This window comes from Citrus sinensis, chromosome 8 (assembly GCF_022201045.2).
Source record: "Citrus sinensis cultivar Valencia sweet orange chromosome 8, DVS_A1.0, whole genome shotgun sequence".
Lineage (NCBI taxonomy): Eukaryota > Viridiplantae > Streptophyta > Magnoliopsida > Sapindales > Rutaceae > Citrus > Citrus sinensis.
Genome location: NC_068563.1, coordinates 1154203 through 1172969, shown reverse-complemented (window position 1 = coordinate 1172969; position 18767 = coordinate 1154203).

Here is an 18767-nt window from a genome sequence, read left to right as displayed (position 1 = left end):
AATTTTGTAGAATAAAATAATATCTTAATTCATTTAGGGGTAAAATGATTATTTTCAGCGTTAAAATGGTTGATTGATATAAGTTTAAAAACAAAAGTAGTGCAAAGTAAATGTTAAAATTTTATGGTAGGTAAATGTGGATGTAACAAAAGAAAATAGGTGTAGAGATAATTTCTCTAAAATCATCACTAGAAATAAAATTTGATAAGCTGTTTAAAAAATAAATAAAATAGTGATAAGTGATTGGACATCTCATAAGCAAATGCATGTTAAATTGACGTTTGCATGGTCACATGATTTATGTCGATTTGTAAGAATTATATTTTAGAAGAATTGCAAATGATTCATTGACAATGAAAAGAGACGACGCATTTGAGTTATTTTATTACGTCACGAATAAAATAATATAATTGTTGTGGAGTTAATATGCTTAATAAAAATGCCCCCAAAAAAAAAATGAAAGAGAGGATCTTAGGGACATTTAAAAATAATTTTTTTGTAGAAAAATTGAAAATGGGGAAAGCTTTATTTAATTACAAGTTTTATTGAGCAGTAAATGTGAATCATTATTTCATTATTATTATGAAAATGAACACCCATACCCCACTATTTGCGTTAGCATGTACAATTAGACTCTCATTGATTAAAATGAACATTTAGACCCTTTTTTTTTTTTTTTGTGGTGAACTTCATGTAGCTGGAGGGAAGTAAAGGAAATGACGAACTATATTGTTCCTGAGAGTATAATAATACTCTTACGACAATATTTCTGAGAGTATTAATGAAACATTATATTTTTTTAAATTAAATGTAAATAACATAAATTCTTAAATTATTATTTTACTTTTATAATTAATTTCATAAATTAATCAGTTATAAATAGTTATTGATAAGATTGTTGTAAGGATATTCAACATTACTTTAATTTGAGAGATATTAATTTATTTATAAATTAATTATTAGCAAGGTTATTGCACAAGTACAGAAAAGACTAGTTCTTTCCCGCAGACATTTATTATTTAATTTGTTAATTAATTTTTTCATAGATAAATTAATTAATATTAAGAATATTATTGCAACTTGCAAATGTATTATTATAAAAGGAAATAAAAATAAGAGTGCGAATGTAATATATTTAACCACATGGATGTTTTGAAATATTTTTTAAATTGTAGGGTCTAAGTGAACATTTAAATAAAAATATAAGACTAAATAAATACTTACCCTATTTTTAAAGTCTAATTGTCCTTTTCTCTTATTTTTCTATATGTTATAAAATACACAAAAAAAAATTAGAAAAAAAAAATCAAGAATATGCCACATCTACTTCAAGATCCAAAATGTAGCCAGAAAATAAAATCGCCATAAATTATAAACGCTTCAAATTAAACATAAGATAAGATCCAAGATGTCCTTTGTTGCATTATAAGCTCATGTCCTTCACAATTCCGTGAACAACTTTCTGTCTACCTTTTTCCATGTGAAAGAAGACCAAATTATTGATTTCGTTGATATAAATGTAAAATGCGTTGCGTACTATACTATCATTTTATGTTAATAAGGAGTTAACGAACACAATTGATTTCTTAAAATTTCATGTGAATGAGAGGAAAAAATGTTTTTTTCAGGTGTTTCACACTAAACTATATTACAATGCATTGCATTGTTAAAAATGTGCATTTTTCAATGTTGAATTTAAATATCCTAATTCAAAAAATTATTTTATTTAACTTATCCTATTCATTTTTCATTAGTAACACTCCTATTTATTATAGGAGTAACTTGTCCTGCATTTTTCTCTTAGTTTCACACTAAATTATCTCTGATACCACTTGTTGAGGGACTTGACTTAAAATTTCTAAGTATCCAATCTAAAAAATTAGTCTATTAGGAAGATTAACCTCTCTTGCTAATAAACTCAACTAATTCTTATTTGTTAGTCAATGTGGACACAACTCAACAAGTATGAATGTTGTCATACGTCGATTCATTTTCTTAAATTTAAACGTCGGTTCAATTTATTAAATTTAAAACATGGTTTAACTTAATCGAAATAAACTTACTAAAAACACCACAAATTTCATTAGTCTTGTCTTTCTATTCTGGATTTGCAAGAAAAATGAAGAAGGAAAAAAGAATTTGGCCACTTGAAGAGTGGAAAACTTTTATGCCGGTATGGGAGTTTAGGAACCGAGCAAAGAAATTAAAATGTGGAATCATTCATTACTGTTACTGTCGATGATATGGACTCGAGAATTGCGATGAATCTCGCTCACTAACAAAAAGCCAAAAGCTGGTATTTGATACGTGACTTTGATATAATCCAAATTGCTTATCAGAAAAATAACTATTTTATTTGATAAGATTCGGTTCATGGGGTCGGTACGGTTTTGTGCAAGCTGTTTTTGGTCATGGACCACAAGAAAACCTGGTCCCAAATCACAAGAGCTTTTATAATTTTAATTTTTTTAATTATAATCTGGGAGACTTACACTTCTTTCCTAGAATTTTCAGTTATTACCACTTATCTCCTATCATCTTTCATAATATTCCATTTTCACTCCTATTAATGTCAAAATTTGAGTGATGCCAAAGAGATAACAGCGTATTATAGAATCTTTAAAAAAAAAAAAAGTAATTAGTGAAAATTTAAAAATCGTATAGAGAAAAGTGACTATATCCTTTGTAATTTTGAAGTAATAATCAATTTTGGCACCATCAATTAAGAAATTCATGATAATGCAATAAAGTTGGTGTAATTTAAAAAAGTAGTCACTTATTTATTTCTTATAAAAGAGTTAAAATGGACATTACCAACATAAGTACTTAAATATAATTTATCGTGTTCAATAAAAGGTGTAATCGACATGTCGATTATCTTTTATTCATTTATGAACTAAGTGCTCGATAATTCAATAATCACACATCAATGCGATAAATTACTTAGAAGATATTTACATTCGAAATAACTTTTTTAACTAAAATAATAATATAAAAGATTAGTGGGTTGATTTACAAATTGAAACTACTTTTAGGCCATTTTAAATTTTTTTAAGAATCTAGACAATTATTTAATATATGTAGACATATAATCGTTCCCATTTGACAGTCCGCCTAATTTTTTCTTGGTCACTTGCTTTACCGCTCATATGGGGCACCTTGATTTTCTTTTCTGTAGCTCATTTTTTGGAATTATTCTGCGGGTAATTTTAAATCTTGGCTCAACTTGCAGGCCAAGGGCCGGCTTCAAAAATTAAAATTAGCAAGGTCCCATAAAGGCAGCTACCAAAAGCTGTAACCTTTTTCTTTTGTCTATCAGGTTAAATTTTTGTGAAGCATCACGCATTGAGCTGTTGAATTCTTTTAAGGGAAAATGCTACTTGCATATAAAATTCCATAAAATAAATAGAATGATGATTTTTAGTTAAAAATAATTAAAAAATTAAATAAAAATTTCTCTTTTAGTAAAACATATCTTGTGTTTTAGTGATTTTGTATATTTTTACATGTAATTTTGTGTGAAAATAGCATTGCTCTTCTTGAAATTGACAACAATAAAGTATAAACAAACCCTTATCAATGATTTATGAACAGAATGATGTAACAAAGATGCCGATTTCTTACTTAATTATATTTATCATTGTTATCAAATTTTTTTATACTTTGGTTCTTGATTTCAATTTCCTTTAACATTAGATTATAGTTTAGAAAACACTCATTTAGTTAGGAGACGAACATTTTATAACAATCGTGGATAGGGATTCAAGTTCTCGATACATGTTGTGGGATTGAGAGGCTTTTCTTCTAATTATTTAGAGATATATCTAGTTCGTTTGGATCTAGATTTTTCAGTTGTCCAATAACAAATCTATTTAATATAATACAAATTTAGGGCAATACGATAGTGACCGAGCTATAATACAAATTTATTATACAATAAGTCAGAGAAAACAATAATTTATTAATTTTATGCATGTTGTGAAGTGCGAACGTTAATTCTCGTGCTGTAAATTATATCCTAATAAGCTTCCAAAGCTCATTGTTACAAACCAATCGTGTTAAAATTGTCTCCTATTAATTTATCTTGGAAGTTCAATTTTCCCAATCAGTAATGATTAATTAATCAATCCACTTGGTTTAAAACGACCCAGCTTGTTGGCGGCTGATAAAGATACTTGGTAAAGCTTTCTTTGATTAATTGAATTAGTAAAGATTTCAGTATAAAAAGAAGCCCTCAATTTACAAAATTTCCACAAATTAAATTTCATCATCAGACTGTCATTCAAAAAAAAAAAACATATCATCTTTAGACTGTATCACTGGGTCCCTACACGTGAAATACTGAAATTATCTAATTTGTGAAGAAAATATGCGGTGCGTATAAGGAGATGAGTTGTTAACAAATAAGTTGACACGATTTTCCAATTGAAGAAAGAAAGAGTGGTCCATAATATCTTTTTCATTTGATAATTCGTTCTGTAATTTGCCGACACGAACAGCTGTACGATTAATTTTAAGCCGTATACGTATGATAAAGCTTGTCATCGTGTGTCCATAGTTCAATTAGCATTTGCATAGCTAAGGCGCCAAAATTAAAATTGAAGATTTATATAGTTTTATACCACCTCCTGTGTTTTAGTGTTTATACAGTAAAATAATAATAATTTTGCATAGCAGGAGGACTGAAGTAGATCATATTGTTTTGTTAAGTTTAATTCAAAAATTAAAAAAAAGTCACTAGTGGCTACTGCCTGCTTGTTTCATGCTTAAACGAGGTCGTAATCATCGATGACACCCAATGACGGTATTCTCACTATTGTTGGTTTTTATCAAGTGGGATTTTTTAATAATTGACGCTTTTGGCTGGAAAATTCTGCCGCGGCCAAAAAGCTTGACCTTTTCTTTAATCTTATTTTTGCGGCTCGTGGGCATGATTTTAAGATGGAAAAGATCATCGTCAGCTCCGATTTATTAAAGCACAGAGCAGCTGCACGGCAGTTTGTGGGAGATTTTGCCGTTGTAGAGGCGGCAAACAACCAAGAACCAACCAGAGGAAAAAATAGACTCCGAGGTTCTGCAAGTTCGATGGCATAAAAATGACGTGTTGTTGAAAATAACTTGAAGACATTTTTTTTCTCAAAGAATCTTTCTCTTTTTTGGCCTGCTTAATTACTGGATATTATTATTTTTTTGTTTTCCTAAAAAACATGGAGATGTGTAAACTCACATGGATAAAGATCATCTCCTTATCTGAGCTCTTATGAGGTTTTAATGATTTTGTGTCATGTGTATTTAAATGATAATATATGGATATAATTTAACTTCTTCATTTTCTTTATTTATTAACTATCAATCACGCATGTGTGTTTTTGCTCAGAAAAATATCAGATCATGAGAGAATCCTAATCCAACTCATATTGATCTTTTTATTTCCGTAGCTCCTTGGGAATTAAACTCGTGTGAAACCCCCACGCTTGCTTACTTATTGTAAAGAAAATGAATTGTTGAATCCTAATATACAAGCAGATCTCTAACTGTCAATAATGGATACACAAACTTATTTTTATGGAGCATACAACCCTTTTTATTTAAGTCGCAGACTTTTAAAATCTAATTATTGTTTTTTCTTATTTTTATTATATATCATAAAGCACATAAAAAGATTCAATTAAATTTTCAAGAATGTGCCACATTTACACCACTATCCAAAATGCGACCAAAAAATGAAATCACCATAAATTATAAAACTCTTCCAATTATAGATAAGATGAGATCAAAGAATCCATATGTCCTTTGTTGTATTATAAGTTCACGACCTTACAGATATTGAAAATGACATTGAAACTACTCAGGGTTCTGCGAACGTATGTTTGTCTACCCTTTTTTTCATGTGAAAGGAAACGAAATTATTGATCTTGTGGATGTAAATGCATTGGCCACCTTTTTATGTTAATAAAGATTTAACCAACACAATTGAATAAAAAGAGAGGAGCATGAAATTTAATTCTATTACGTCTCTCGCACCAAATCATATTACAAGCCGTCATAGAAAATCTACATGTTTTACCGTCAAATTTAAAAGATGGTTTAATACTTTAATTAATGGAAATAAACTAATTAAATACACCATAAATTTCATTAATTTTTTGTCTCTTGTATTTTTTACTTGCAGGGGAAAGAAAAAAAAAAAAAGTTGCCACTTGAATTAGAAAGAGAATATGTGAATCCAGAACGCAAAAAAATTCAAATCATTGCTATGTGTACTGGAGAGTCGTGATAATGAGCCGCTCACCAAACAAAAGTGAAAAGACGGTCTTTGACATTAATTTGACACCAATATAATCCAAAGTGCTTATCAAAAAGAAAACTACTTTCATTTGATAAGATTACGAGTCTGTGGTCGGCACGGTCCTTGTATAGGCTGTCTTTAACTCTTAACATAGACGACACAAGAAGCAAAAGCTGGTCCGTAATCTCCAATCGAATTTAAAACTCGTGCTTCGAACTCAGAATTTCATTTTTTTTTTTCATTTTTATAATTTTTAATTTTTTTTAATTATGATATCCCATCAGATAAGGTTTCATAATCGGAACATAATCCTCTCATAATCTGAGTACTATTGAGTTTTTAAAAAAAATTTGTCATGTGTCTTTTAATGATAGTATATGGGTAAGATTTAATTTTATTTATTTATTTTATTTATTAACAACCAATCAGTGATTGAATTATTTACTCAGAATATGATCAGATCATGAGAAAATCATGAACCTTCATAATATTTCATCTTCTTCACTCCTTAACATTTGTTGAAATTTGGATGATGTCATGGAGATAATATTGTATTATAAAATCTATAAAAATGTAATCACTAATTAAAACCGTAAAGAGAAAAGTGGCTGACTCCCTTGAAAATTTAAAGTACAATGATCAGTATGACACAATGAATTAAGAAAAATATGGCAATGACTTGAAATTAGGATTAATTCAACAAAATAGTTACTTATTATTGTTCCCCCATTAATTAAAATTGGCTTTTATGTCTTATATAATGAGTAGTGCTAGACATTTTAAATTTTTATCTCAAATAATTACCCCAAATGATACGATATTTATCAATTGATTGGTGAGATAATATAATTAATTAACTTTAAATTTTGTCAAGAATTATGAACCGATTAATAAATATCACATTATTTAAAATAAAAAGATTAAAATATTTATCATTACTCTTATATAATTTTGTCGCGTTAAATAGACAATGTGTTTAATATTTCAGCTATCTTTCAACTTCTATGAATTAGATCTCCATTAAATCATATTTCATTATTTTCAAACGCAATAAATAACTCAAAAGGCATTTACGATGAAATGCCTTGTTTTGTTAACTAAAACAATTAAATATAAAAAAGATGAGTGGGTTGATTTAAAAATTGGAACTAATTTTAAGCTGTTTTTGTCAGTCACTTGCTTCTCGCACATGTGGCGCACCGTGATTTTCGTTTTCTGTGGTCACTTTTTTATTTTATGGTGAATAATTTAAAATTCTGTGGGTCACCTGAATTTAATTTTATATTGACTCAACTTGCAAGTTGCACCCAAGGGCCAGTTTCAAAAACTATAAATTAGACATAAAAATAAATAAATAAATAAAGGTAGCTATCAAAAGCTGCACCATTTTTTGTCAGTTGGGTTTGGGTAAAAAAATTTTAAACATCTAAGATGGAGCTGTTGAATTTTTATAATTGACAGCCATTAACAAACTTATATTGGCAGATTCAATGGTTTTGAAATATAATGATCTAATAAACATTGTGAAAGAGAGTTTTCTTTCAAGGTCTAATTATATAGAGGCATGCATAATTCTTTCTGGGGGCTCAGATATTTGAATTGCCCAATAATAAAACTATTTCGACAGAGTCTACGAGAAATTAGAGCTAACTATATTTTACATAATATAAATGAGAGTAATATAATCGTGTAAAATAATTAATAGTTTATTGATTTCATCTGCATATCATGAAGTATGAACATTCTTGTGCCCTCAATTATATCCAACTTCTAAAACTTATTATTAGATTGTCTACAAACCAAATATCTGAATTTTTTTGTTAATTTATCTTTGAAGTTTAATTTTCTCAAATCATTATGATTAATCAATCAATCCACTTGGCTTAAGACAACTCAACTTGTTGGCGGCTGATAAAGATACTAGATAAATGGTTACTTATGGTTAATGGAACTGGCAACACAAGTGAAAATTTTGATTAAAAAAGAAAACCTCAATTTACAGAATTTCCACAAATAAAATTTCATCCTTAGACTTTCATAAAAATTTTTTTTTTAAAAAAAAAATCATCTTGAGGCTGTGTATATGCATCAATGGGTCCACTATACGTGAAATTATCTAATGTATGAAAGAACATATGTGGTGGTGCGTATAAAGGAGATGTGTTGTAGACTGTAAGTTTACTCATTTTCTAATTGAATGAAAAAGTCGCCCATAATATCTTCTGCATTTATTAATTTGTTCTGCAATTTCCCGACATGAAAAGCCGTGCAAATAATTTCAAGCCATATGTACAAACAATGAAGGATAAAAAACCCAGCGGCTATGTCGATCAATCTATGTCATTATGTGCAGTTGTGCACAGTTCAATTGGCATCTACATTATTGTGGTTAGTAAATTCAAGATCTATAAACAAAAGGCTTGAGATGTACGTGACAATAACTTTACAACTTCTGACGGAAAGTGATCAGAGGGACGGGACCCTAGACCGAGTAAATAATGTCGGCCTCTGTATGCATGAATCATGCATGCCCAGAAAACAAAAAAAGGAGTCTTAACAGTTTCTCCTGAGAATATGCTGCAAATTGCATGCATCTAAAATTCAAAGATGGATTCACCAATTAACCCATAAACATAAAAACTCCTGCAAGTTGTAGGATGTTTCATTTGAGGTGATTTTGGTCATCTTATTTTTTGCAATGTATAGCTCCAGTACGATGCACTTTGATTCGAGGGAAGAAGAAGGACTGAAGTATAATCTATTGTTACATTAATTCCCCACCCCCCCATGGTGGCAACGTCTTTCATGCCTTTACCCAATAAAAAATGATCATTATCATTAGTTTTTATCAAGTTGGAACTTTAAACTTTTAGATATTGACGCGGTTGGCTGCAAATTTGTTCTGTGGCCAAAAAGCTTGACTTTTTTTTTTCTTTTTTCTTTTTTTTAAAAAAAAAATCTAATCTTTTGCGGCTTGTTGCATGATTTTAAGATGGAAAATTTGTCAAGTTGTAAAGAAATGTGCTTGTGTATTATATATACAGATTAATGAAAGCGTCTTTACAATAAAATTATATATACCCAATAAAATAATGCTCTTTCTGAATAGAAGGCAGTTGCATGGCAATTTGTGGGGGAATTCGACGTTGCAGAAGCGGCCAGCACCCAAAGGAGAAAAATACACACCCAAAGTTCTGCAAGTGAGTTGGCATAAAATGACATGTTGAAAATAACTTGGCATAAAATGACATGTTGAAAATAACTCTTAAGACACTTTTTCTTGTTCTCAATCGGTCTTTTTCTCCTTTGGCCTACTACTTAATTAGTTGATGTTATTATTGTTGTTTTCCTACAAAATGATAGAGAAGGGCAAATCCAAATTAATCTTTTAGTTCTCTACCTTCTCATAGCTCAAACTCCAATGACTTAAAAAAAAATAATACTTGAAAACTACTCGAATAAATATTGGGTTCTCGCTAATTCAGATTTGAAATGAATAGGACCATTAGGACATCAAATCTCTCTCAATAAATATTTAACATAACTGTATTTCCAAGCATTAAAATGAGAACCTTTGTTAAGTTAAAATAGTTATATACCACCTTATTTGATCTTTTTACTGTTTAGAAAATGGACTTCCAAACTGTTGAATCTTAATGCATAGGTAGACCTCCAAAGTGTCAAGAATGGAAACACAAACTTACATCTAGCTTGGACCATACGGTCAACATCATACGTGTGTCTTTTCCATTGCTCCTCCATCGCTCCTTTTGTGATATCAATCCCACCACCATATAGGTCTGAAAAATGAATGAAAACTACTACCAAAAGAGGATATGTATGTTTACTCGTACATTAAAGTAAACTTTAAAGATCTGAATGCTCTTTTTCCTTTATCATAAGAGGCAAAATTTGGCAAATTATGATGGCTATATATCCATTTCTCAAAATAAAATAAAATAAAATCTATGATTCAATAAAAAATTCAAGCCGAGTGGTGAATAGTTGCTTCATCACCGTGAGTCCATATGAGAATAGCTGTTTCAGCCTCATGGGCTCAATTTCAAATCCATTTACATGATTATGGATAACATGGTTAGGTGGTTACATCTGGGAAATTTACAAAAATAACTATAAAATTTTTGCTATTTTCACAATTAACCCTTTCAACTTTTTTCTATCAACATTAGCCAAACACACGTTTTTCTCCCCAAATTACCCTTCTTTACAAACGAAAAGAAGTTTGGTGCAACAGGCCCAAGTCTTGGTGCGACAGGCACCTGTCGCACCAAACTTCGTGCGACATGTTGCCTTCTTCTACCTCAGTATTTGTTTGTTTTCGCCAGTCCTTTCGTCTTTGTTCGTCTCTTCTTATTCGTATGTAATATCTTCTTCTACCTCAGATCGAATCTCATCCGACAACCCAAACAATAAAACAAAATCAGCTTTTTAATCCTCCAAAATCCAATTTCGGAATTCAAATTCCCCGGGATTTTCCATCAGAAGCCACGTTGCGAAATGCTAGGCGGGCTGTACGGAGACCTACCTCCACCCTCCGATGAGGACAAACCCACCAACACGACCACCACTGTCTGGTCAATTTTCGCGCCACCACAAACCATCCTCAAGCCCCAATCCAAACCCAAAACCACCCAAAATTCTCTCCTGACTAGACCCCATTCCTCACCTACAATCGCACCTTCCCCTGACGACGTGGTAGCACTGCCGCAACTGGCATTGGTCGACGTCACTTTGACCGTAATCGAGGGGCATGACCCCGCTAGACCGAACGATTACGAGGATTATAGGAGAGAGAAGAAGAAGAAAGAGGTGGATGCTGAAATTAGTAGAGATCTGGAGAGAAGAAGGCAAGAGGAAGAGGAAAGGGAGATGAGAGAGAGGGGTAATTTGGTCTCAGCGGTTCTTTTATGGCTAATGTTGATAGAAATTTGTTTGAGGGGTTAAGATGGAAAAAACTAAAATTTTTATGGTTATTGGTGTAAATTTCCCGATATATCTTCATAAATATTAATATGAGTATATGAGAACTCATATGGTTCAAGATTATAAGATAATAATTTTTTCGAACTTTAATAAAATGTAAAATTCTTGATTGGATAATTTCTAGTGAGTAAATATGTCTCTTTTACTAGGTGTAGATTTTCGAGCTATATCCTATATACCTTTGAGTTGCGCTATAAATATATGCATTTAGATTCTCGGCGGAACCCGGATCGCGATATATTTCCAGATGGTAACAAATTAAAAAAAAAAAAAAAAAAAAATCTAAAATTCATCTTAGGACCACAGGTCCTTGAAAGGACATTTCTTGTTCGTTCTCTCACTTGGTGACTCATTTGTTCTTATCGCTTAAAATCCTTCAATCATCAGCAATGTGTCAGCATCTTCTTGCTTGATCTACAATGCTGATTGCTGAGTGGCTCTGCTTTTGCTTAAGTTTTGTCTCACAAGTGTTTCATCAAACACTTTTGGAAATGCGTCAAACACTTGAATTCCTCAAAGAAGCCTGAAATACTTTCGTTTCTATAACTAACCTTTATCATAGTGTTGTGCACTTGTATCAAATTCAAATCCATTTCTAATGGTAGTAAAATTGGGTTCTTACTGACCAATTGGTCCTTACTGACCAATTTATCCCCCTCCAAAAAAAAAAAAAATCTATAACTTAGACCTCAAAAAGTAGTGAAAAAACAATAGAAACTCATTAAGATCCAACATTTTGATCACATTCAACTTGACTCTTGAGGTAACTGCCAAATTTTGACTAAATTGAGATATTGAAAAGGGTTCCTTTTTTACTATTTTTATTTTGTAATTCAACTTTCAATGTCAAAAATGATGAGAAGACTTTATTTTTTGGGCTGTTCTAATGAATTTGAGGCCCTAGCCGATTGCCATATTTTAGGCCTTATCATTTTTTACTAAATCTAAAAAAAGATTTTGCCAGTCTTCAATTCAATTTTTATATATTATTTTTAAATATTTAAAGGTAGATAGGATTTATTCTAAAGCCTTGAATTAACTATAACAGAATTAATTTTGAAGATCTTGGTAATATAGTTTATCTAAGAGGGGTACTAGTAGATATTTGGTATTAAAAAAAAAGAAAACTAATAGATTTGCAATGAAATATTTAAAAAATTAAAAAGTAGTCAACCCAACGATACTGCATATTGCCAATTTTATTTCAATTGTGAGTGACACGTCGTCCTTGTGTCCAGCCCCAAATGATTCCACATTCAAGAATCAAGAATGTACAATTTAGTAGGCCAAGACAAAACTAAGGCCCAATTTCGACATTGCCTTATTCATTGGAGTGAAGTTAAAAGGCACCTCAGGTTATTGTTCAAAACACCAACAAGGAAGCAATGAGAGGGTTGTAACTTATTCCAATTACAGATGTAGAGTGTGTTTGGGATTGATATTGGGTAATTATAGTTTAAAAGTTACAACACTAAAATATTTGGTAAATACTAATTGTTATATATTGAAAACTATGTTGATAGTATTTTTCACTTGTATAATAAAAAATCTATTATATTTTTAATAATTATGTCAAAATTATTATTTAAAATTTATATTTACTATATATTATTAATTTTTTTTTCATAGTTACAGTTTTTTTTCACAGCAGCTATAGTTTAAAAGTTACAGCACCTTAATTCCAAATAGGATCATATTCAAGTCTTTACTTATACGATTCGACAATTGGGAACGATATGATTCTCCGTAGGCCTTATTGTACTCTAATATTTTGTGGGTTGATAATAATTAGGTTGGCAAAACTCGGGTTTGATCTGGGTATGGCAATACCCGGACCCTGCTTGGATGTATTTTTTAGAAATATGGGTTGAGTTTTTGTACCTGGATTTTATATTTTTTTAATATTGTATATGTATATATTTTTAATTTTTTTGTAATTTTTTAATTTTTTCAGTGAAATTGGACACAAAATTATAATTTTTAAATGTTTAAAACTTTATATGTGTAATAGATAGGTCAAATGAATATAATTATTTAAAATAATACATATTTTATAATATTTTTCAATAAAATTTGAGTTCCGGGCGAGGTCTCAGGTTTATCAATTGATGTTCATGACTGGCCCAACTTCATCTCTAGCTCACATCGCCCAAGTTCGGTTTGGGTACGGATTGGGCGGGTATTTTTTACACCTCTAATAATAATCCTTGGGAAAATATCAAATAAGCCCTTCCATTTCAAAAAAAATAATTTTAAAATCCACAAATTTAATTGCTTGTATCAAATTCATCTTTACCTAATACCGACTATCTCAATTTTAATTTTTTTCTTTTTAATCAAAGATGGGACAAGAAATCTGACTCGTTGAAAATTACTTTTTACCATATTGTTACTTGAAGCTACATTTATGGGGTTATCAACTATTTTCAACTTGATTAATTAAACTGGTGATGCTATTTGAACCTACTAAATTCCTCAATGCACTTTTTTTTAATTGAAATTTTATTGTGGAAATATAATTTAATTAATTATTTATTTGACCTTATTATGTCTCCCTCTATCTCTTCTCATATCAAAATTTGTCATGATACATTAAGTAAATATTGTATTTAACAAATGAAATTGTTCAAAAATTAATAAATCCAACCCTATTTTATCTAAACAATATTAAATCATCAATACCCATAATGTAAAAATAAACATTAAAGGTTTATGTGCCACTTTGAATTTATTAGACTTTTTTTAGTCAAATCTCAAAACCACTAACTCTAATTCTCTAAATGATAATAATAGGTAAAAATTGATAAATGTTATAGTTAAGACTAAGAAAAAGATAAGAGTTGATTTAAGGAAAAAAATGAAGTAGAGATAAACTAGTTTAAGTTTTGACTATTGTTACAAAAGAGATACATTTGTAATTTTTGAAATTAGTGAATCAAAATGAAGGCCATACTATTTGAACAGGCAGTTTTTATCGTAAGACCCATTTTCTTAATTTATACATTATTGAAATTAAAGGCACTGAATTTTTAATTTTACTCTCCAAACCCTCCATAAACCCAAAAATAACCTCCAATGTCCAATTGTTACATATCCTCTCATTTTATTTATCACTTTTTTTGGTTAAATTATTATCTGCACCCACCAACTGTTTTCATCTTACTATCATTTCTTTGCCTTATCTTTTGTCTATTACCCTAGGAGATCATAGTTCCATGTTAAGGGAATAAGATTTTTTTTTTTAATTATGCTATAACTGGATGGTTTAAGATCAATATAAAATTATGTCTATTGTAACATGAAAAAAAAAAAATTTATGTTACTCAATGCAGACTTCAAAGTATCAATGGGTCTTTGGCTTAGCGGTGAATCTCTACTCTCACAGTTAAGTATGATTGTGAGGGTAGAGTTTCGAGTCATCAAACTCCCTCAATTAAGTATTATGCATGATTGTGTGGAGTTATTTGCAAGTATTTCTCCATTGCGAAATGTGAGTGGAGTAGAGACATTTCTCATTTGTGAGTGTTATTTATCTAGATATGTACTTCATAAAATTTAATGTAATAATGTAAGTTCTAATTATATATCTGATTGTAAATATTAATATAATGATCTACTGTTATAGCAGTTGTAAATTACTATGTAATACAATAATCTAATGTGTAATCAGTATTTAAAAAAAATACAAACTTTAAAGTGCTTCATTGCTTGGGTATTTTGGTTGACAGACAAGAGTGGAATTAAATCAAAATACATTATAATTACCTGTTTATTGAAAGATTATGAATTTGTGTTCATATGTGATTGTTGATACTCTTCGATTTTTTAAATTCAAATCTGTGCTCTGACTCCATAATTGCTTTCAAAAAAATAAGAACAAGTTTTCATTTTCTGAATTTGCTAAAACAAAAATTGCGTAACATGACATTTGATTGATAATTTTACAAGAGTAACGTAGTGTAAAAGTTATGATTGATGTTAATGGGTGGCAAAAAAAGATTTTACATGTAATGAATACAGATTAACTGGGTTTAAAGAGTAAAAAATTTTATTTATAAACATTAGTTTGTCTTTAATTGTAATTACCTTATGGATAATTTAGTAATATAAAAATTAATGTAAAAGCGGGTCCAGAAAATAATTTGGCAGGTTCAAATAGCCTCACCTTTAAAATAATAAGTTATAATTTATAATTTCTTTTGACACAATAATTTGATAATTATTTTAACTAAAAAGTGAGTGTTGAAAAATATTAGAATATCATTAACAAAACTCTTTTAATTTGACTGTTAATGCTTATTTGCTTACCTATATAGCAATTGGCAAATAGAAAAATAACTCTCTTCATATAAAAACAAACTTATATTATTTTAATCAAAACTTTTTCTACAAAAATAATAATAATAGCACTTCTCTGTTTTTCATAACGATGATATACAAAAATAATATAACAATAATTGAAGAGGAAGTGTTTACTCTTTAATATTGAAAAAGGGAGAAATATCATTTTATTTGAAGAGTTTTTTGAAACCTTCAATGCTGACGTAACTTTTTAAATAAAAAATAAAATCTCATTAAAAAAAATCTTCTTGTGGATTTTTTTTCTCTTAAGAACTTATAAATTGAAGTTTAAATTCAATGATACGTTTATGAAGTGTTAATGACCTAGTTGTAAATCGTACGGAGTCATGATATTGGATGACATTGGATTCCCTTTTCATCTTTCAAGACACCCAAAAATAGCAAAACATTAGCTGTAAATCATCCTCGTAATGATCATCCAATCGTATAAACTTCACAGAAAGAAAAACGCTAACTTTTAATTACTAGCAATGGATTCCTTCAGTAATGCTGTCATGAAGCAACTAGCGGGAGCCATTTCTTTCTTCTTAATTCTTCATTACCTTTCCTCAACAAATGTCACAATTCTGAAATCATCAGCATCAAAATTAGTTGATTGTGTTCGCAGACAAATCCAAAATTATATAGACTGTGTCTCAGCTCTGGATCGCAATCCCCGAATTCCATCAATATCAGACCTGGAAACTCTGGCAAGAATTGCTCTAGAGATAGCAGTAGCAAACACAACAAACAACAAAGCTTATGTTGAAAAAATGGCAAAGAACAAAAGGACTGCCCTAATCAAAATTAACATATTTCCGTAGTTGTATTATTATACGCCGTAGTTAATGGATACAAAGAATTTAAAATGTTAAATAAGTCACCTTTATTTATAAGAAAATATTAAGATGAATATTCTTTTCTACTAAAGTATTTTCAAGTCAAGAATGACTATATCCTATTTCTATCATAGAATACTATATTTCTATTTAGTATTAAAGTAATATAACATTTAAAAATTCTTGTACAAATTGATGTCACATTATATGATTGGTTGAATAAAAAATTAAATAAAAATAAATCATGTGAGTCAAATAATATCTTCATTCAAGAACTCATGTGATTTAGTGATGTCAAAAATATCTATTAGCCCGGACCTGGGTGATGATCGAGAATGAGACCAGACCAAACCCAGGCTTCACTTGATAAGCTTGAGGTTCAACTAGGAATCCAGACTTTATGAAAAATATTAAATAATTATATTTATTTGGTCCACCTATTATATATATTTGAAATTATAAATATTTAAAGTTCATTTTTAGGAGCCCAATTTTAGTAATTCAAAAATCATAAAATCATAAAATAAATTAGAAATATACATATATAAATTTATAAAACATAAAATCTATATTTTTTTAAATTCCAAATAAAAAAGATTGGCTCGAGTGTAAAGTGTTCAAAATACATGCTGCGGACGGAACCGACCATTGCCATACTCGAGATTGACTGGGTTTTTGCCTTCCCTTTTGATGTTATATCAGATATATATATATAATTGTATCATTACTTTTTAACATTAATATGCAATACTTATTAAAATGTAAGATCTAGCCTCAGTGAATACAATTTATGCTGAAATTTGGCACTTAATGTAACTTCTAGTTGACCCAAAAGTAGCTTCCCATGAGCATTAGTCTTTTGACAGACAACAACTCAATTATATAAAAAATTTGATTTTGAATTAACGCAAGTAACATATAATGTAACTTAGTAAGGCCCTGATACTTATCAAACTACATTGAGTCGTATGTTAATAGAGTTAGACGCGGGTAAATTGGATTTTGATTCAGGTTGTTCAAGTTTCGGTTTCGAGAATTAAACACAATTAGATTTGAACTATAAACCTGAACTAAATTGAATTTAATTCGGTTTGGGTAATAAATTTGGGCTCAATTTAGATTAGAAGTCCTAATTTTATTTCCGTTCAATTCTCATAATCTCATTCAAAAACAAAATAATTAACATATACAATTTTATGTTTAACAACTAACAAAAAAAATTAACAATTAACAAAAAAATTAAACAATGAAATAACAATTAAAAAAGAAATTACTCACAATTAATTAATGGGAGATCAGAAAAGAATAAGAGGAAGAAGAAGAAATATCTGGTTGTGGTAGAATAAAAGAAGAAGAAAAACAAGTTTAGCAGCAGTAGGGAAAAAAAAAAAAGAAGAAGAAAAGAAGAAGATATTTGGCAGTGACGGAAGAAAAGTGGCGAGGAGGCAGCTGAGAAATGTGTGTTTGGGAGTTGGGGCTTTATGTATTAGATTATATGGATATGTGTTTTAATTTTTCAGTTAACCCAATCCGTGTTTGGATTTAAAACTTCAACCCAAACTGAATCGAAACTGAAGTTAATGTCGAATTCTATTTAATCCGAGTCAAACCGATTTGAATGCCCGTCATAAATAGAGTTAGAAGGCCCAAGTCCTAAATAGATTTTTAATTATAGCATTAGAAGATCATAGTATAATGTTTAAGGAAAAGCAGTATACGAAATTTTATTTAAGGGAAAAAAGAGAAGCTACATAAAAGAATATAAGAGTCATGAGAATTAGTATTTAGAGAGACTCCATGATCTTCTAGCAAACTCTTATGAATAGAATCTGGGGGCTCATTACCAGTTCATAAAAGAAGAAGTAAAAACGATGTAAAATTTGCAGGTATTAAAGGAATTGTCTTTAATTCTCACAGATTCTCAAATTGCTCTCAAACAGGGATGTCCAATGTCATGTGTTAATGGCAATATTACGCTCACATTGTTTCTTTATTTATTTAAGGAAAATTTACAATGGTCCACCTGTTTGTTTTGGCTTTTAAAAAAATATATAAATATTTTTTTTTTCAGCGCGCTACTTGAAGTTTGCTTTTTGTTACATTCGTCCACTTCCGTCTAATTTCCGTTAGTGGATTTAACGGAATGTTAACGAAATGATATTTTTATCCCTCAAAATTATAATTTAACCCAAAATAAATAGAAATTGGAGATAAATTGGATGGATTTAATTTTTTTCAAAGGTGGATGCTAGAAAAGAGAAAAAATAAATACAAATTTTCTAAATTTAGCAAGC